This window comes from Arachis ipaensis, chromosome B6, assembly GCF_059453495.1.
Source record: "Arachis ipaensis isolate K30076 ecotype BB chromosome B6, ASM5945349v1, whole genome shotgun sequence".
NCBI lineage: Eukaryota > Viridiplantae > Streptophyta > Magnoliopsida > Fabales > Fabaceae > Arachis > Arachis ipaensis.
In genome coordinates, this window is record NC_142441.1 from 32,725,416 (window position 1) to 32,745,809 (window position 20,394).

General features: G+C 36.2%; 1 non-coding gene across 1 annotated transcript; it reads right to left on the bottom strand.

The window, feature by feature from the left end:
• Nucleotides 1-841: 841 nt before the first annotated feature.
• On the bottom strand, nucleotides 842-949 carry LOC148555072 (small nucleolar RNA R71). The gene has a single exon (XR_015888279.1). It is a non-coding gene; the product is annotated as a small nucleolar RNA R71 (small nucleolar RNA).
• Nucleotides 950-20,394: the final 19,445 nt, after the last annotated feature.

The following is a 20,394-nucleotide window of genomic DNA, read 5'->3' on the forward strand; positions in this document are numbered from 1 at the left end:
TGTGACACTCTTCTAAATTGGTGAGGCGGATTTTAGCTAGTTAAGAGCTATACTCGCAACGCTGTTCTATTATATTATAATCTCTTAATTGGCCTAACTTCTGCCACGCACCAGTTTTTGGTGCCGTTGCCGGGGAGTTGCAATTGTGTGCTAAATTATTAATTAGTGTACATATTTTAATTTTAATTGCATATTTTATTTTTATTTTTATTTTTATTTTATTACCATGAGCTATACGTTTCTCTTATTGAATGACGCGTTCGCTGCCTGATCCGAGCTTAGCTGCATTTGATCCTGAAATTGAAAGAACTATTTCACGTATTAGGCGAGCTCGACGCAGGTTAGCCTCTGAGGGTGGTGAAGTGATTGTTATCGATTCACCAGTCTCATCTGAGGGCGAATCTGAACCGCCATCTGAGAGCGAAACAAGCTCCTTTACTACTAATTCAGTTGATTCACGTGCAAATAGCATGGCAGCACCTAGGAGGATTACTCTCCAGGAAGCTGGAGCCTCGGATTTTACACTGCAGCCGTATCAAGTGCATCATCCAACTCTGGCTGCAGATTTTAAGCTAAAGACTGCATTAATCAACTTGATGCCCAAGTTTCATGGCTTACCTGCTCAGGAGCCTATCAAGCACCTAAGGAATTTTCAGACAGCCTGTTTTACTGTCAGGCGTCACGGTGCGAATGAAACTTCTATTCTGTTAACCGCCTTCCCATTTTCTCTTGAGGGAAAGGCAAGGGAGTGGTACTACTCCCACCTGAAGCGACTGTTACCAACTGGGATACGCTCAGAAGAGAATTTTTGGAAAAATACTTTCCGGCTGAAGTTACAGATAGACTAAGGAAAGAGATCTCCTGCATTGTTCAAGGTGAATCAGAAACTCTCTATGAGTACTGGGAGCGCTTTAAGAACCTTCTAGATGCATGTCCCCATCACATGATTGACAGGCTAGTGTTAATCAGCTATTTCACTCAAGGTATGAAGCCTCGGGATAAAACTACACTAGATGGTGCTAGTAATGGTTCTCTGAAGAAGTACAAGACTGCAGATGAAGCATGAAAACTAATCAGCGACTTAGCTGAGTCCACCAGGAATCACAGGCACAGGAATAGCCACTCCAAAGCTGTTGCAGAAGTTTCCTCTAGCACTGAGACCTCTACTCTTACACAGAGTATATATGAAATGACTAACCTACTGAAGCAAATGCAGTTAAATCAACAACAAACTCAGCCTTCCTCACCACAACAAAGCCAACAGTTAGTTCCACAAAGAGTATGCAGAATATGTGCTGACTATAGTTATTATACTGATGAATGTCCGCAGCTCCAACAAGAAGACAACACCGTGGCAGCTACTCATAACTTCTATGACCGCCCGAATTAAGGATACAATCAACAAGGCGGCAACTACAACCAGGGTGAAAACTATAACCAAGGATGGCAAGACAACTCCAACCAAAGTTGGAGAGATAACTCCAACCATGGCTGGAGGGAAAACTATAACAGAGGATATAGAGATAACAATAGAAACCAGAGGTGGAATAACAACAACAGACAGCAGAATCAGAACCAACCTTACAGAGCTCCTCACCTAAGGCAATCACAAGGACCCCAGCACAACCAACAACAGGTCCCTCAGATCACTTATCCCACTTCCTCATCAAATGACGAGATGATTCGTTCTCTTGCACAAGGACAATAAGACATGCAGACTACACTGAACTCTACTCTAAATGGTCTGAATGCCACTTTACAAGCTCTCGCCGCCCAGATAGATTCATTACCTACTTCCACTAACCAGCCTTTAAACTCCAGTGGAATTCCTTCTCAACCCTTACCTAACCCCAAGGGTGGCATCAACGCCATCACTTTAAGGATATAGGATATAGGGTATTGGTATAATCATATTGAAGTGATCGTTACACTTTGTTTTTATTTATTAGAGGGGGTAGAAAAATAATTTGCCAGGAATTTAGCTAAATAAGAAAAAAACATATGTAAGCAGGGACGGACCTAGAGGGGGCAAGTAGTGGCCTCGCCCCCCTCCTAAAATTTAGAGAAACTATATTTATATATGATGAATTTATATCTTAATTGTGTAATTCACTAATATTTTTCACTTAATGAATATAGTATCATACCCTCAAGTCTTTATACCTTTTAAATAAGTTTTTATATAATAATCTCTATATTTATTAAAAAATTATTTGTTTTTTAAATAAAACATATTTAATATTTATATTATTATATTAATAATGACTTACGTAGTTATATTTCGCTAATCACGTCATCTACTTTAGATATTCTTTTCTTGTAAAAAATACTTATTTTCCTTTTAAATTTATGTCCTGAATAGCAAAAATTTTATAAGAATATCTTATATCTTGTATTTTTATAAGGGTACTGGGTCTTTCAAAGAATTAATAACTTATAATTTATTTCTAAATATATTGAAAGTTTTGAAAGAATTAAATTTAATTAATAAGATGTGTGATAATTTGTACTTAAATACGCTATAAATTATTGGTATTTTATACTTGGGTATGTGAGTGTATGTCTAAAATAAGCACAATAATTATATGCTTGTTAGATAATCCACATTATATAGACCATTAGATTTTATTAGATAAAATTCAAAAGATAATACAGAAGTAAAGCATTGATAAACTGTAATAAACATAGAATACATAATAAATGCTTTAAATGACAGTACTTTAATGCACAATATTTTAAATGGCATAAGAATTTTTTATAATATTAAAAATTTATATTAAAATAATATTTTAAACCGTAACATAAAAATATAAAATAATTAAAATTTTATTTTATATTACTTGACAAATAATTAGATTATTATATTCAAAATTCAATAACAAACTACTATTGTTAAAAATATTATTTTATAACATAATTTTTTATCAAAATATTTTAGAGTATAATGTATTTAAAATATTATAAATAATATATGAAAAATTTTACTTCTTCATTTTTTTAATTTTTTTAAAAAAATAGAATAAATAATATAATTCTAAATACATGCCTATCACGTTATATATTTAGTTATATTAATAAGACCTGAACTAATCAAACTTATGTAATTAAATACTAATAAATTAGGTAAAGTTAAGTGGGGTGTACATTGAAGCCGCACGATGCTACACATGCTTCCATCGTCTTCGTCTCGTTGCTCTTTTTTGGATGCGGTGAACATGGATCAAGTTAGATTCAATATCCGCATTTTTTAAGTTTGAATATGATTTTATCCGATATGGACATTTGCGGATCAGATCGGATCATATATCGGATATAACCGCAAAATACAAAAGACTTGAAAGCTTATTTTTATTAAAAAATATGAATAGAATTTATTTTCTCTATTCTTTCGCATATGTTTACTCTTCAAATAATATTAAATATACTTTTTTCAATAATAAATTAAAATAATACATCATATATGATCATTATTAATTGAAATAAAACATGAAAAGAGTATTTATTTATTTCTTTCATGTTTGTAGATATGCGGTTATGCTGATCGGATATGCGAATACCTACACAAATGCACAATCCGATCCTATTAGTGTGCGAATCGGATCCATATTTGTAATTTTTGAATCAGATTTAGATAAATATCGCGGATATGCGAATCGGATCCATGAACACCAATGGATGGTGCTACTGAGTTAGAGAGTCCCTTAGATATGTTCAACACTTCAATTTTAACCTGAGCTTTAGATTTGGACTCAAATTATGTCCCTGTTTTTTTTAATAAAAAAACAAGAAAAAAAAAATTTTATTGGGTGAACCGAAAAAAAAATCTTAATTTCATAAACTATTTTGTTTGAAAAAAAATTGTTCATTTGTTATTTTATCTTGATTTATATTGCATTTGGATAAAAATTTTGTTCAGTACTTTTATCTGGCTTATCTTTTTTTAATATTTTTAATTGCATAAGTGTGATTAGTTTAAGTCTTATTAATATAAATAAGTATATAATGTAAAGGCATGTATGTATGTAGTAGAATTATATTATTTATTCTATTTTTCTAAAATAACGTAAAATTTGAAAAAAGTTAATATTTTGTTATATTATGTATAATATTTTAAATAAATTATTATTTTAGAATATTTTGATAAAAAAAATATTTTATATAATAATACGTTTAACTACTAAATTTTGAATATAATAATCTAATTATTATACAAGTAATATAAAATAAAATTTTAATTATTTATATTCTTATGTTTTAGTTTAAATATTATTTTAGTATAATTTTTTAACATTATAAAAGTTTTTGCATAATAATTAATCTTAATGAATAAAAAATATTCATATTTTTTGTATTTATATATTTTATATTTAATTATTTAAAAACAAAAAATTTTGTTGTCATCTAAAGTATTGTGTATTAAATTATTGTCATTTAAAGTATTTATTATATATTAAAATATTTTGTATTTATTAGAGTTCATCAATATTTTTCTTTTATATTAGTCTTTAATTATCATCTAATAAAATCTAATAGTCTATATAATGTGGCATATTCAATAAAGACATAATTATTATGCTTATTTTAGGCATACTCTTTATACTTTCCTAACGTCTTATACAAATTTTTATAGTTCTTTTACGTAACTATGTATCATATTAATAATAAAATTATGGCAAAAAAATTATAATTAAATAATAAAATTATGGCAAAAAAATTATAATTATATATATGGATAAATTTTTGAAAAAGCTAACTGCAATAACTTTATATGACTAGTGATGCGAAGACCTAGGTGCTAACTTTCGTGTGTTTTTGTTTTTTTGGCACCCCAACATGGCCTACGTTGTGAGCCTCCAACCAACGGAAACCGAGATGCTCAAAATCCCGTTTGATCACACCCAATGAAGCCGGCTCAGACGCCCTATCAGCGCCTTCAACTTCCTCAGAGCCAGCTGCATCCTGCATCATGGGAGCAGCACGTGTCAAGTCCTGAAATAATAAGATTGTACATCTGTATATCTATACAAAATAATATCTGTACATTAGTGCGACCCTTATATTTAATAGGCTAAGTTTCTGGTGGCTGTATTTTCCATGGCTAAGGATGACTATTGGTTTTAACCAACCAATATTTGCCTGATATATAGGCTAGACTGGACTGGTGGAATAGAGCCTTTAGTTGTACATGGACTAGATTGGACTGGTGGAATAGAGCCTTTAGTTGTACATGTTAAATGTCAGACTGTGTTAACAAATTTTAGCATTTAGTACAATCAAAATTAGTTTTGCAGTACAAAGAAACAAACTTGAGATATAGTCCAAGGATTAACAGTCAAATTAGTTCTGATAGATAAGTCGTTCTTTAAATTTATTTTTGAAAAATTTATAAATTAAATTAGTCTTTTAAAAATTACTAATTAATTATTCTTATTCTTTCATCACTTTATTAATAGTTTTCATCAATGATTGATGATATGGAATATTAACGAACAACATACATGACACCTAATATGCCTAATTGGATGTTAAATAAATATGTTTATGAAAATCTATCAATTTAGTTGCTAGATTATATTGGCATTAGAGTTTATGTAATTAGAAAAATAGATTAAACTAATAGAATTTCATGAATATATTTTGTCAACACTCAATTGAACATGTTAGGAATCATATATGTTATCAATTAACATTCCACATCATCAGTAGTTAACAGAAATTGTTAATGAAATGTAAAAGGACAAAAATGATTAATTTGTAATCTTTAAAAAACTAGTTTGATTGATAATTTTTAAAGACGAATTTAAAAAATGATCTATTTTTCAGGAGCGAATTTAAAAAATAACATATCTTTTAGGACGAATTTGACTATTTATCCTATAACCAAAGGTTATTCAAGTCTTTTTGGATGTACCTAGGCATAGCAACTTTTTCTGACAGGGCGGGTATCCGCGGGGGACGGATATGGGACAATTTTTATACCCGCGGAGATGGGAAAGGTCCTCGCTCTGTGGATATCCGTATAATACCCGTATATAAGAAATGTCTAAAATGCCCCGATGTATATATATAAGTTTCGAAGCCATGAAATTCTAATGACGTCACTCTTTCCCTTCTCAGATTTTTAAACCCTTTTATCTTTCATAGATTCTCTCCCCCTCTCCCCTCACCGCCTTCCGCCGCCCTCCTACCTCTCACCACGACACCGCCAAGCTCCTCCCTTTGACCCCTCTCACCCTCAAGTCACTGCCGCACCGCCGTCGCACACATGAACCCAGCCAGAGGACAAGGAAAACGTCATTATTACCTCACCTTCCTCCTTCCTTCTACTCCTTTTTTGTCGAACTGCCTGCCGTGGTGTCTCCTCATCGTCATCGCCGAATCGAGCCTCCTTGTTGCTGTCAAATTGTCTCCATCCCGTGGACATTCTCGTCAGATCTCCTTGTGCGTTAGCCCTCCTCCTCGTCAGCGCCACAGATCTGCGTGTCACCGTCTACTCCATCTCCCGGTCTGCTCTTTGCCACTGCTGACTGGACCTGCCTCGCCATCTACAAATCTGTATGTTTTAAAATTTTTTAGAAATCTAATGTTAATTTGCATTGTATAAATTTGGAATTTTTTTTAATTGTTCAGAAATCTAGATTGTTAATTTGCATTGGTATAAAATTTACATAGTATAGATATGACTTTTTTAAAATTGTTCTGAAATATGAATTGTTAATCTCCATTGTTATGAAAGTTGCATTGATAATGTTTATTATTCTAAAATAAAAATTCAATTGTTTGAATCTTTTAATTTTTTTATTTTTAAAAAAAATTCGTGAGAATATCTCGAGGAATGGATATCTGGTGGATATCGAATATCCATTATCTGTCGCAAATACGGGAGATTTTTTAAAAGCTCGGGGCGGGGGGCATGTCCCATCCTCTTGGGAACCCGTTGCCATTCCTAGATGTACCAGTGCTACCTTCGCACCACGAAAGAGGTGGAGAGTGCTATTCTTCCTCAAAGCAAATTAGGCATGAGTGGGAGGTTCTTTTTGGGCTTTCAGTCACTGTAGTTGCCGTCGTGCGCCGCCGTTCGTTCGTTGTAGATAGTGTGTTGGGCCTGACCTCCTTCCTCACTCATCGTTGTTGTCTCGTAGTGTGGCCTCCCTATCATCGTTATTGTGTGGTGGTCACCCTAACTCTCCCCATCCCGTAGCTTCGAATCGTCGGCGGCACCACCTCCCCAAGCGACGACAACCTCGCCTCCTCTGTGTTGTGTTGTGCTTCGAGAGCCTCTTCTCATACAATGCACAGCAAATCTCCAGTCGCCGAGAAATTGAACTTTCGATTTTAACTTTTGATGTGTATCCTATAAACTCAAAAACAAGATCAAATACTGACCAGACAATTCAAAGATAATAGCAGAATAACTCAACTACGCAACTCGGTTGCAGCTTCAAATTAGTCAAACATTATCTGCAGACCGTTACCCTCTAACGGCACCCACAATATTACTTAAAGATCAGAACAAAAAAAAGGAAGCTAACACTTCACTCATCTATATAAACAAGCCAATAACCTCAGTGAAAGATAGGTCACACAACACACTTTATTTCTTCTTTACATTGCTTTCTTAACATCTTATTCTAACTTGAGCGTCGGAGTGCTTTTTGCAGGTACTCCCGCCTCTGTGTTTCATTTTGATGAGGTGTTTCATCCTTCACCTAGGACGACGTATAGCTCTCCATCAAAGCTGAATGGTTGGTGGAAGGAGTCTTCATACCTCGGCTATACACGAATGGAACATTTGGCGCCCACCGTGCGGCCACGAACTTATCTAACCCCACAATTTTCTTTGTCCGGCTTTTTACTCCTTTTTGCAGGGTTCCCGATCCTTAAGTATGGCCGACAATGGGATCCAACAGCCCACACAAGCAGAGCTCCTAGCTCAAATTACTGAGCTTCAGGCAGAAGTTCGGAGGATAGCTGAGCTGTCTTCTGCCAATAACGCTGGAAAACATGAGGAAGGAAACTCCAAAAGCTCGGCTAAGGGCAATACAGATCTCCTGAGCATCAGCCCGCCAAAGGAAAAGCTTACCTTAGACAACCCTTTCTTCGAAGAGATCACCAAGTTTCAGATGCCAAAAAACTTTGTGTTGCCTACCACTCTTGAGCCATACAAGGGGATTGGTGAATCCCTGCGCTCATGTTAAGAAATTTCAATCTATGATGTTTTTTAACGGCGCTAACAATGAACGTGTGCTTTGTCGAGCTTTTCCTACTTATCTTGATGGTGCTGTATTGCTCTAGTTTTCTAAGTTGTCTGCAGGTTCAATTTCTTCTTTTGAGGAGCTAGCAAGATCTTTCTCGACTACTTTGTCGCATCAAGAATATATGTGCCCGAGTTAGACTACCTAGGCACAATCAGACAAGGACAACACGAAAGCCTAAAGGACTACATGACTCGGTTCGCAGAAGCAACCATGGAAATTCCAGACTTAGACCCGGCAGTCCACTTACACGCCGGCGCACGAAATTGTGATTACACTTTTCACAACTCCGTACAACTAACCAGCAAGTGCACTGGGTCGTCCAAGTAATACCTTACATGAGTAAGGGTCGATCCCACAGAGATTGTTGGCTTGAAGCAAACTATGATTATTTGTAAATCTTAGTCAGGAGATTAATGATAAGAGCGATTGTATTTATGAAAAATAAAGAACATAAAATAAATAGTACTTGTGATTTAGTAATGAGAAACAGGATGAGGTTCCGGAGATGCTCTGTTGTCTGAATCTCTACTTTCCTATTGTCTTCTTCTCCAAACACGCATGGCTTCCTTCAATGGCAAGCTGTATGATCCTCTCGGATGAAAAATACCAGGTACGATCTCTGCACGGCTAATCAACTGTCGGATTTCTCGTCTCGAATGAAAAATACCATGTACAGCTACCGCACGACTAATCATCTATCGATTCCCACTAGCGTCGGAATAGGACCCTTGTCCTTTTTCACACTGTCACTGCGCCCAACATTCGCAAGTTTGAAGCTCGTCACGGCCATCCCTTCCCAGATCCTACTCAAAATACCACAGATAAGATTTAGACTTTTCGGATCCCAGGAATGCTGCCAATTGGTTCTAGCCTATACCACGAAGGTTTTAACCTCCAGACTCAGTCTGTGGATCAGAAACCCAAGAGATACGCACTCAAGCTGTCGCCCAATGACTACGTTGAGCTCAGATAGAATGGAGTGGTTGTCAGGCACGCGTTCATAGGGTTGAGGATAATGATGAGTGTCACGGATCATCATATTCTCCATATTGAAGTACGAGCGAGAATCTTAGAATAGAATCAAGAGTGATTGAATAGAAAACAGTAGTAATTGCATTAATCCATTGAAACCAGCAGAGCTCCTCACCCCCACCTATGGGGTTTAGAGACTCATGCTGTAGAAGATACAAATGAAGTGTAAAATGTCATAAGGTGTAAACTGAATCTCTAAAAGTAGTTTTTATACTAGACTAGTAACTTAGGTTTATAGAAAATGAGTAATTAAGTACAGATAGTGCAGAAATCCACTTCCGAGACCCACTTGGTGAGTGTTTGGGCTAAGCTTTCAAGTTTTCACGTGCATATGCCTCGTATTGGAGTTAAACGCCACCCTGGGTGCCAAAATGGGCGTTTAACACCAAGAATTATGCCAGTTCTGGCGTTTTACGCCAGAAAGTTTTAGGCTGGCTTTCAACGCCAGTTTAGACCATCAAATCTCGGGCAAAGTATGGACTATTATATATTTCTGGAAAGCCCAAGATGTCTACTTTCCAACGCAACTGAGAGCGCGCCAATTGAGCTTCGGTAGCTCCGGAAAATTCATTTTGAGTGCAGGAGGGTCAGAATCCAACAGCATCTGCAGTCCTTTTTCAGCCTCTGAATCAGATTTTTGCTCAGGTCCCTCAATTTCAGCCAGAAAATATCTGAAATTACAGAAAAACACACAAACTCATAGTAAAGTCCAGAAATGTGATTTTTGAATAAAAACTAATAAAAATATAATAAAAAGTAATTAAAACATACTAAAACATATGTAAAAACAATGCCAAAAAGGGTATAAATTATCCGCTCATCACAATATCAAACTTAAATCGTTGCTTGTCCCCAAGCAACTAAAAAGAAAATAGGATAAAAAAAAGAGAATATACAATAAATTTCAAAAAAATATCAATGAAGATTAGCTTCAATTAGATGAGCGGGACTTGTAGCCTTTTTGCTTTTGAACAGTTTTGGCATCTCACTTTATCCTTTGAAGTTCAGAATTATTGGCATCCATAGGAACTCAGAATTCAGATAGTGTTATTGATTCTCTTAGTTCAGTATGTTGATTCTTGAACACAGCTACTTTATGAGTCTTGGCCGTAACCCTAAGCATTTTGTTTTCCAGTATTACCACCGGTATATATAAATGCCACAGACACATAATTGGGTGAACCTTTTCAGATTGTGACTTAGCTTTGCTAGAGTCCCCAGTTAGAGGTGCCCAGAGCTCTTAAGCACACTCTTTTTGCTTTGGACCACGACTTTAGCCGCTCAGTCTCAAGCTTTTCACTTAACACTTTCACGCCACAAGCACATGGTTAGGGACAACTTGGTTTAGCCGCTTAGGCCAGGCTTTAATTCCCTTAGGCCCTTCTATCCATTAATGCTCAAAGCCTTGGATCCTTTTTACCCTTGCCTTTTGGTTTAAAGGGTTAGTAGCTTTTTCTGCTTGCTTTTTCTTTTTCTTTCTTTTTCTCTCTTTTTCTCTTTTTTTTTTTCGTCATTTTTTTTTCTTCCCCCTCTTTTTTTCCTGCAAGCTTTTTACTACTTTTTCTTTCTTCAAGAATCAATTTTATGATTTTTCAGATTATCAATAACATTTTTCCTTTTTTTTCTTATTCTTTCAAGAGCTAATAATTTTTAACATTCATAAACAACAAAATAAAAAATATGCACTATTCAAACATTCATTCAGAAAACAAAAATTATTGCCACCACATCAAAATAATTAAACTAATTTCAAGATAAATTTTGAAACCCATGTACTTCTTTTTCTTTTGCAAATAGAAATATTATTTAATTAAGAAGGGTGAGGGATTCATGGAATTATTCATAGTTTTAAGACATAGACTCTAAACTTTATTGATCATGGAATAAAAATAAGACATAAAATAAACATAAAGCAGACAAATAATAAAAAAAAGAAAGGAAATTAAAGACATAAAATTAAATGACTCTAATACTAATGCTTATGTAACTCTTAAAATAGATTTCTAATAATAAAAGTTATCACAGAGTTCGGACTCAACAACCTTGATTTTGAGGGGTAGGTGCTCCTTCAATCTGTGGGACATCCAACTCTTCAAGGGACAGCTTCTGACGCTTTAGCTCCTATATCTCACGCCCTTGTTTCTCTTGTTCTATGAGCATCTTGCAGAGCATGCTATTTTGATTCTGCTGTTCTTCTTTGAGTTGATTCATAGCTTCTTGCAGCTTGGTGACAGATGCTTATAAGCGGGCCCAGTAGTCAAATTGAAGAATTTTTGGGAGGAGCTCATGCGCCCCCCTCTTGATGAGATTATCTTGAATTTGAGGTCCATCCATCACTTTTTTGGTGATTGGGCGTTCAACTGTGATATATTCATCCACACCAATCTGTACCCCCGCATCTTTGCATAACAGGCTAATCAAGCTTGACTAGGCCAATTTGGCCTCAGTGGACTCCTTATTTGCAAACATGTAAATTTTCACAGGGATCAACTGATGAATCCCTACCTCCTTCCCCAGCATAATACAGTAAATTATCACTGCCCTCTTGACAGTGACTTCAGATCGGTTACTGGTTGGGAGTATAGAACGCCTTATGAAATCCAGCCACCCTCTAGCAACTGGTTTGAGATCTCCTCTCTTTAACTGGTTTGGGACACCTTTTGAATTGGTAATTGATGAGCGGATAATTTATACGCTTTTTAGCATTGTTTTTAGGTAGTTTTTAGTAGGATCTAGATACTTTTTAGTATATTTTTATTAGTTTTCAAGAAAAATTCACATTTCTGGACTTTACTATGAGTTTGTGTGTTTTTCTGTGATTTCAGGTATTTTCTGGCTGAAATTGAGGGACCTGAGCAAAAATCTGATTCAGAGGCTAAAAGGACTGCAGATGTTGTTGGATTCTGACCTCCCTGCACTCAAAATGGATTTTCTGGAGCCACAGAAAGCTAATTGGCGCGCTCTCAATTGCATTGGAAAGTAGACATCCAGGGATTTCCATCAATATATAATAGTCCATACTTTGCCCAAGTTTTGATGACACAAACTGGCGTTCAAACGCCAATTTCCTACCCTATTCTGAAGTTAAACGCCAGAAACAGGTTACAAACCAGAGTTAAATGCCACAAACAGACTGTAAGCTGGCATTTAACTTCAAGAAGAGTCTCTACACGTGAAGGCTTCAATGCTCAGCCCAAGCACACACCAAGTGGGCCCCGAAAGTGAATTTCTGCACTATCTGCACTTAGTTACTTATTCTCTGTAACCCTAGCTACTAGTTTAGTATAAAAACTACCTTTAGAGATTTATCCAGTGATCTAGTTTTCATATTTCGAAGCTGAGACCATTGTACATGTTTGGAGGCTGGCCTCACGGCCATGCCTAGACCTTTCACTTATGTATTTTCAATGGTGGAGTTTCTACACCCAATAGACTAAGGTGTGGAGCTCTGCTGTTCCTCATGAATTAATGCAAATTACTACTATTTTCTATTCAACTCAAGCTTATTCTTATTCTAAGATATTCACTCGCACATCAACCTGTTGAATGTGATGATCCGTGACACTCATCATCATTCTCACCTATGAACGCGTGCCTGACAACCACTTTCGTTCTATCTGTAATAGCTTGAGTGTGTATCTCTTAGCCTCCTGGTTCACGATCAAAGTCTTCGTGGTATAGGCTAGAATTATTGGCGGCCATTCTTGAGATCTGGAAAGTCTAAACCTTGTCTGTGGTATTCGGATTAGGATCTGGGAAGGGATGACTGTGACGAGCTTCAAACTCGTGAGTGTTGGGCGTAGTGACAGACGCAAAAGGATCAATGGATCCTATTCCAACATGATCGAGAACCGACAGATGATTAGCCGTGCGGTGACAGCGCATTTGGACCATTTTCACTGAGAGGACGGACGGTAGCCATTGACAACGATGATCCCCCAATATAAAGCTTGCCATGGAAAGGAGTATGAATGATTGAATGAAGACAGTATGAAAACAGAGATTCAGAAGGAGCAAAGCATCTCCATACGCTTATCTGAAATTCTCACCAATGAATTACATAAGTATTTCTATCTTATTTTATATTTTATTTATATTTTAATTATCAAAACCTCACAACTATCTGAATCTGCCTGACTGAGATTTACAAGATGACCATAGCTTGCTTCAAGCCGACAATCTCCGTGGGATCGATCCTTACTCACGTAAGGTTTATTACTTAGACGACCCAGTGCACTTGTTGGTTAGTTGTGCGGAGTTGTGAAGAATAATTGAGATTATAATCGTGCGTACTAAGATGTTGGCGCAGTTGAGATCACAATTTCGTGCACCAAGTTTTTGGCGCCGTTGCCGAGGATTTTCGAGTTTGGACAACTGACGGTTCATCTTGTTGCTCAGATTAGGTAATTTTATTTTATGTTTAAGCTTTTTAATTTTTAATTTTGAAAAATTCAAAAAAAATAAATTATTCTATGACTTCTAAATTTTAAGAATGAATTCTAGAGTTTCAGATGATGCTTTTATCATCACAGGAGCTAATTGATTTCCATCAATCTGGCTGTTGTATGTAATGTCCCGCTGAAGCTTGCCTAGCCATGTCTAATCTTTTTAGACTGAAGCTTTAGACTAACAATGCATGATTCCTGGAATTCGTATTAAAAATTTTGAATTTCTTTATTTTCTTTTTCAAAATAATTTTTGAAAAATACAAAAAAAAAATTTAAAATCATAAAACCAAAAATAATTTTGTGTTTCTTGTTTGAGTCTAGTGTCAATTGTAAGTTTGGTGTCAATTGCATCTTTTTAATTTTCATTAAAATTTTCGAAAACTCATTCATGGTGTTCTTCATGATCTTCAAGTTGTTCTTGATGATCTTCTTTGTTTGATCTTTGCATTTTTATGTTTTGTGTCTTTTCTTGTTTTTCATATGCATTTTCAATTTGTTAGTGTCTAAAGTTTGAAAATTTCTAAGTTTGGTGTCTTGCATGTTTTTCTTTTCTTAAAAATTTTCAAAAATAAGTCTTGATGTTTATCTTGATCTTCAAAGTGTTCTTGGTGTTCATCTTGACATTCAAAATGTTCTTGCATGCATTAGTTGTTTTGATTCATAATTTTTATGTTTTGTTTCAATTTGGTGTTTTTCTCTCTCTTTACTAAAAATCCAAAAAAAAAAATATATCTTTTCTTGTTTTACTCATAAATTTCAATTTCAAAATTCTATCATTTCAAATCTTTTTCAAAAATCAAATCCTTTTTTTTTATTTTTACATATTTTCGAAATTTTTTCAATTTGATTTTCAAAATATTTTTCTTATTTTTACTTCATATTTTCGAAAATCTCACTAACATTTAATGTTTTAATTCAAAAATTTTTTAAGTTGTTACTTGCCTATTAAGAAAGGCTCAATCTTTGAAATTCTAGAATCATATCTTTTAATTTCTTATTAGTCAAGTAATCAACTTTAATTTTCAAAATCAAATCTTTTTAATTTCCAATTCAAATCTTTTTCAAAATGATTTTCAATCATATCTTTTTCTATCTTTTTCTATCTTTTTAAAAACTTAATTTCAAAATCTTTTCTAACTTATTATCTTTTCAAAATTGATTTTCAAATTTTTTTCAATTAACTACTTGACCTTTTGTTTGATTTTAAAAGTTTTCAATTTCAATCATATCTTTTTCAAAATCACGTAACTAATTTTTCTCTCTAATTTTCCAAAACTCCTCCCCACTTTTTCAAAATTCATTTTAATTAACTAATTGTTTTAAATTTTAATTTAATTTTATTTCTTCTCTTAAATTTCGAATACTAACCAATAATTAAAATAAAAACAAAAATATTTTCCTTTTATTTTAATTTTAAATTTCGAATTCTCTCTCTCTCTTATCTCTTTCTATTTATTTATCTACTAACACTCCTTTTCCACTCAAAATTCGAACTCCCTCTTCTTCACTGTGTTCGAATTTTTCTCTTCTCCTTCTTCTATTCTTCTCTTCTTCTACTCACATTAAGGAATCTCTATACTGTGACATAGAGGATTCCTCTTCTTTTCTGTTCTCTTCATTTTTATATGAGCAGGAACAAGGATAAAGACATTCTTATTGAAGCTGATCCTGAACCTGAAAGGACCTTTAAGAGGAAACTAAGAGAAGCTAAAGCACAACTCTCTAGAGAGGACTTGACAGAAATTTTCGAAAAGGAAGCAGACAAACACAAACATGGTCGAACCCAACAACAATGGTGGAGATGCACGGAAGATGCTTGGTGACTTTATTGCACCCTCTTCTGACTTCTGTGGAAGGAGCATCTCAATTCCTGCAATTGGAGCAAAAAACTTTGAGCTTAAGCCTCAATTAGTTTCTCTAATGCAGCAGAATTGCAAGTATCATGGACTTCCATTGGAAGATCCTCATCAGTTTTTAGCTGAGTTCTTGCAAATCTGTGACACTGTTAAGACTCAGGGGGTTGACCCTGAGATCTACAAACTTATGCTTTTTCATTTTGCTGTAAGAGACAAAGCTAGGACATGGTTGGACTCATAACCTAAGGACAGCCTGAACTCTTGGGAAAATCTAGTCAATGCCTTCTTGGCAAAGTTTTTTCCACCTCAAAAATTGAGTAAGCTTAGAGTGAAAGTCCAAACCTTCAGAAAGAAGGAAGGCGAATCCCTCTATGAAGCTTGGGAAAGATACAAGCAATTGATCAGAAGGTGTCCTTCTAGCATGCTTTCAGAATGGAGCATCATATGCATATTTTATGATGGTCTGTCTGAACTGTCCAAGATGTCTTTGGACAACTCTGCAGGTGGATCTCTTCATTTGAAGAAGACGTCTGAAGAAGCTCAGGAACTCATTAAAATGGTTGCAAATAACCAATTCATGTACACTTTTGAAAGAAATCATGTGAATAATGGGACAACTCAGAAGAAAGGAGTTCTTAAAATTGACACTCTGAATGCTATATTGGCTCAGAACAAAATATTGACTCAACAAGTCAATATGATTTCACAGAGTCTGAATAGATTGCAAGCTGCATCCAACAGTACTAAAGAAGCATCTTCTGAAGAAGAAGCTTATGATCCTGAGAACCCTGCAATGGCAGAGGTGAATTACATGGGAGTACCCTATAGAAATACCTATAATCCTTCATGGAGAAATCATCCAAATTTCTCATGGAAGGATCAACAGAAGCCTAATCAAGGCTTCAATAATAATAATGGTGGAAGAAACAGGTTTAGCAATAGCAAGCCTTTTCCATCATCTTCTCAGCAACAGACAGAGAATTCTGTACAGAGCCATTCTGGCCTGGCAACCATAGTCTCTGATCTATCTAAGACCACACTAAGTTTCATGAATGAAACAAGGTCTTCCATTAGAAATTTGGAGGCACAGGTGGATCAGCTGAGTAAGAAAATCACTGAAACTCTTCCCAGTACTCTCCCAAGCAATACAAAAGAAAATTCCAAGAGAGAGTGTAAGGCCATAACCATGACCAACATGGCCAAACCTGGAGAGAGTGAGGAGGACGTGAGTCCCAGTGAGAAAAGCCTCATGGGACGTCCTCTAGACAGAAAGGAGTTTCCCTTTGAGGAACCAAAAGAATCTGAGGCTCATACAGAGACAATAGAAATTCCATTGAACTTCCTTCTGCCATTCATGAGCTCTGATGAATATTCTTCCTCTGAAGAGGATGAAGACATCACTGAAGAGCAAGTTGCTAAATATCTAGGAGCAATCATGAAGCTGAATGCTAAGTTATTTAGTACTAAGACTTGGGAGGATGAACCCCCCTTGTTCACCAATGAACTGAATGCATTAATGAGGCAGACATTACCTAGAAGAATTTGGATCCCGAAAATTTTTTCACACCTTGTACCATAGGCACCATGACCTTTGAGAAGGCTCTATGTGACCTGGGGTCAGGGATAAACCTCATGCCCCTCTCTATAATGGAGAAACTGGGAATCTTTGAGGTACAAGCTGCAAGAATCTCACTAGAGATGGCAGACAAATCAATGAAACAGGCTTATGGACTAGTAGAGGACGTGCTAGTGAAGGTTGAAGGCCTTTATATCCCTGCTGATTTCATAATCCTAGACATTGGGAAGGATGAGAATGAATCCATCATCCTTGGCTGACCCTTCCTAGCCACAACAAAAGCTGTGATTGATGTTAATAGAGGAGAGTTGGTCCTTAAGTTGAATGAGGACTACCTTGTATTCAAGACTCAAGGTTCTCCTTTTGTAACCATGGAGAGGAAGCATGAAGAGCTTCTCTCAATATAGAGTCAAATAAAACCCCCACATTCAAACTCTAAGTTTGGTGTTGAGAGGCCCCAACCCTGCTCTGATTATCTGTGAGGCTCCATGAGAGCTCACTGTCAAGCTATTGACACTAAAGAAGCGCTTATTGGGAGGCAACCCAATGTTATTTAATTATATCTATTTATTTTCCATTGTTATTTTATATTTTCTGTAGGTTGATGATCATGTGAAGTCACAAAAATAATTGAAAAATCAAAAACAGAATGAAAAACAGCATTAAAAATAGCACACCCTGGAGGATAAGCTTACTGGCATTTAAACACCAGTAAGAAGCATCAGACTGGCGTTTAACGCCAGAAAGAAGCATCAAGCTGGTGTTAAACGCCAGAAACAGGCTACAGTCTGGCGTTAAACACCAAAAACAGGCTACAGCTTGGCGTTTAACGCCAGAAACAAGCCGCAGTTTGGCGTTAAACGCTAGGATTGCACTCTAAGGGTGTTTACACGCCTAAATAGAACAGAGATGATAAGTCCTTGACCCCTCAGGATCTGTGGACCCCACAGGATCCCCACCTCTTCTTCTTTCCTCTTTACACCTTTCCACAACACTCTTCCCCAAATACCCTTCACCTATCAAATCTTACCCTCTTCCCCAAATACCCTTCACCTATCAAATCTTACCTTCTTCCCTAAATACCTTTCACCAATCACCTCATTCTCTTTTCCCCAAAACACCACCTACCTCCAAATTCAATATCCTTTCCCTCCCAAACCCAACCCTAATACACAAAACCTAACCCTCCCCCCACCCCTATATAAACCCCTCACCACTCCTTCATTTTCACACATTACAACCACTACTTCTACCCCTTGGCCGAACCATATATCTCCCTCCATCTCCTCCATTTTCTTCTTCTTCTACTACTTTTTTTCTTTTTTTGCTCGAGAACGAGCAAACCTTTTAAGTTTGGTGTGGTAAAAGCATTGCTTTTTATTTTTTTATAACCGTTAATGGCACCTAAGGCTAGATAAACCTCAAGAAAGAGGAAAGGGAAGGCAATTGCTTCCACCTCTGAGTCATGAGAGATGGAGAGATTCATCTCAAAGGTCCATCAAGACCACTTCTATGAAGTTGTGGCCAAGAAGAAGGTGATCCCTGAGGTCCCTTTCAAGCTCAAAAGGAGTGAGTATCCGGAGATCCGACATGAGATTAGAAGAAGAGGATGGGAAGTTCTCTCTAATCCTATTCAACAAGTCAGAATCTTAATGGTTCAAGAGTTATATGAAAACGCATGGATCACTAGGAACCATGATCAAAGTATGAACCCAAATCCAAAGAATTGGCTTACAATGGTTCGGGAGAAATACTTAGATTTCAGTCCGGAAAATGTAAGGTTGGCGTTCGACTTGCCAATGATGCAAGAAAACGCACGCCCTACACTAGAAGGGTCAACTTTGATCAAAGGTTGGACCAAGTCCTCATGGACATATGTGTGGAAGGAGCTCAATGGAAAATTGACTCAAGAGGCAAGCCGGTTCAATTAAGAAGGCATGACCTTAAGCCTATGGCTAGAGGATGGTTGGAGTTCATCCAATGCTCTATTATTCCTACTAGCAACCGATCCGAAGTAACTGTGGATCGGGCCATCATGATCCATAGTATCATGATTGGGGAGGAAGTAGAAGTTCATGAGATTATACCTCAAGAAATCTACAAGGTGGCTGACAAGTCTTCCACTTTGGCAAGGTTAGCCTTTCCTCACCTCATTTGTCACCTCTGCAATTCAGCAGGAATTGACATAAAGGAAGACACCTTCATTGATGAGGACAAGCCCATCACTAAGAAAAGGATGGAGCAAACAAGAGAGCCCACTCATGGACCTCAACAAGAGCATGAGGAAATTCCTCATCATGAAATCCTTGAGATGCCTCAAGGGATGCATTTTCCTCCACAAAACTATTGGGAGCAAATCAACACCTTCCTAGGAGAATTGAGTTCCAACATGGGATAACTAAGGGTGGAGCACTAAGAGCATTCCATCCTCCTTCATGAAATTAGTGAAGACCAAAGAGCCATGAGGGAGGAGCAACAAAGGCAATGAAGAGACATTGAGAAGCTCAAGCACTCCATAAGATCTTCAAAAGGAGGAACTAGCCGCCATCACTAAGGTGGACCCGTTCCTTAATTTCCTTGTTCCTTATTTTTCTGTTTTTCATTGTTTATGCCTTATGTTTTATTTATGTTTGTGTCTTATTACATGATCACTAGTGTCTAAGTGTCTATGACTTAAAACTATGAATGTCCTATGAATCCATCACCTTTCTTAAATAAAAAATATTTTAATTACAAAAGAACAAGAAGTACATGATTTCGAATTCATCCTTGAAATTAGTTTAATTATTTTGATGTGGTGACAATACTTTTTGTTTTCTAAATGAATGCTTGAACAGTGCATATTTTTTGAATTTGTTGTTTATGAATGTTAAAATCGTTGGCTCTTGAAAGAATAATGAAAAAGGAGAAATGTTATTGATAATCTGAAAAATCATAAAATTGATTCTTGAAGCAAGAAAAAGCAGTGAAAAATAAGGCTTGCGAAAAAAGAATTGGCGAAAAAAATAAAAGAAAAAGAAAAAGCAAGCAGAAAAAGCCAATAGCCCTTTAAACCAAAAGGCAAGGGTAAAATAAAAAGGATCCAAGGCTTTGAGCATCAGTGGATAGGAGGGCCCACAGGAATAAAATCCTGGCCTAAGCGGCTAAACCAAGCTATCCCTAACCATGTGCTTGTGGCGTGAAGGTGTCAAGTGAAAAGCTTGAGACTAAGCGGTTAAAGTCGT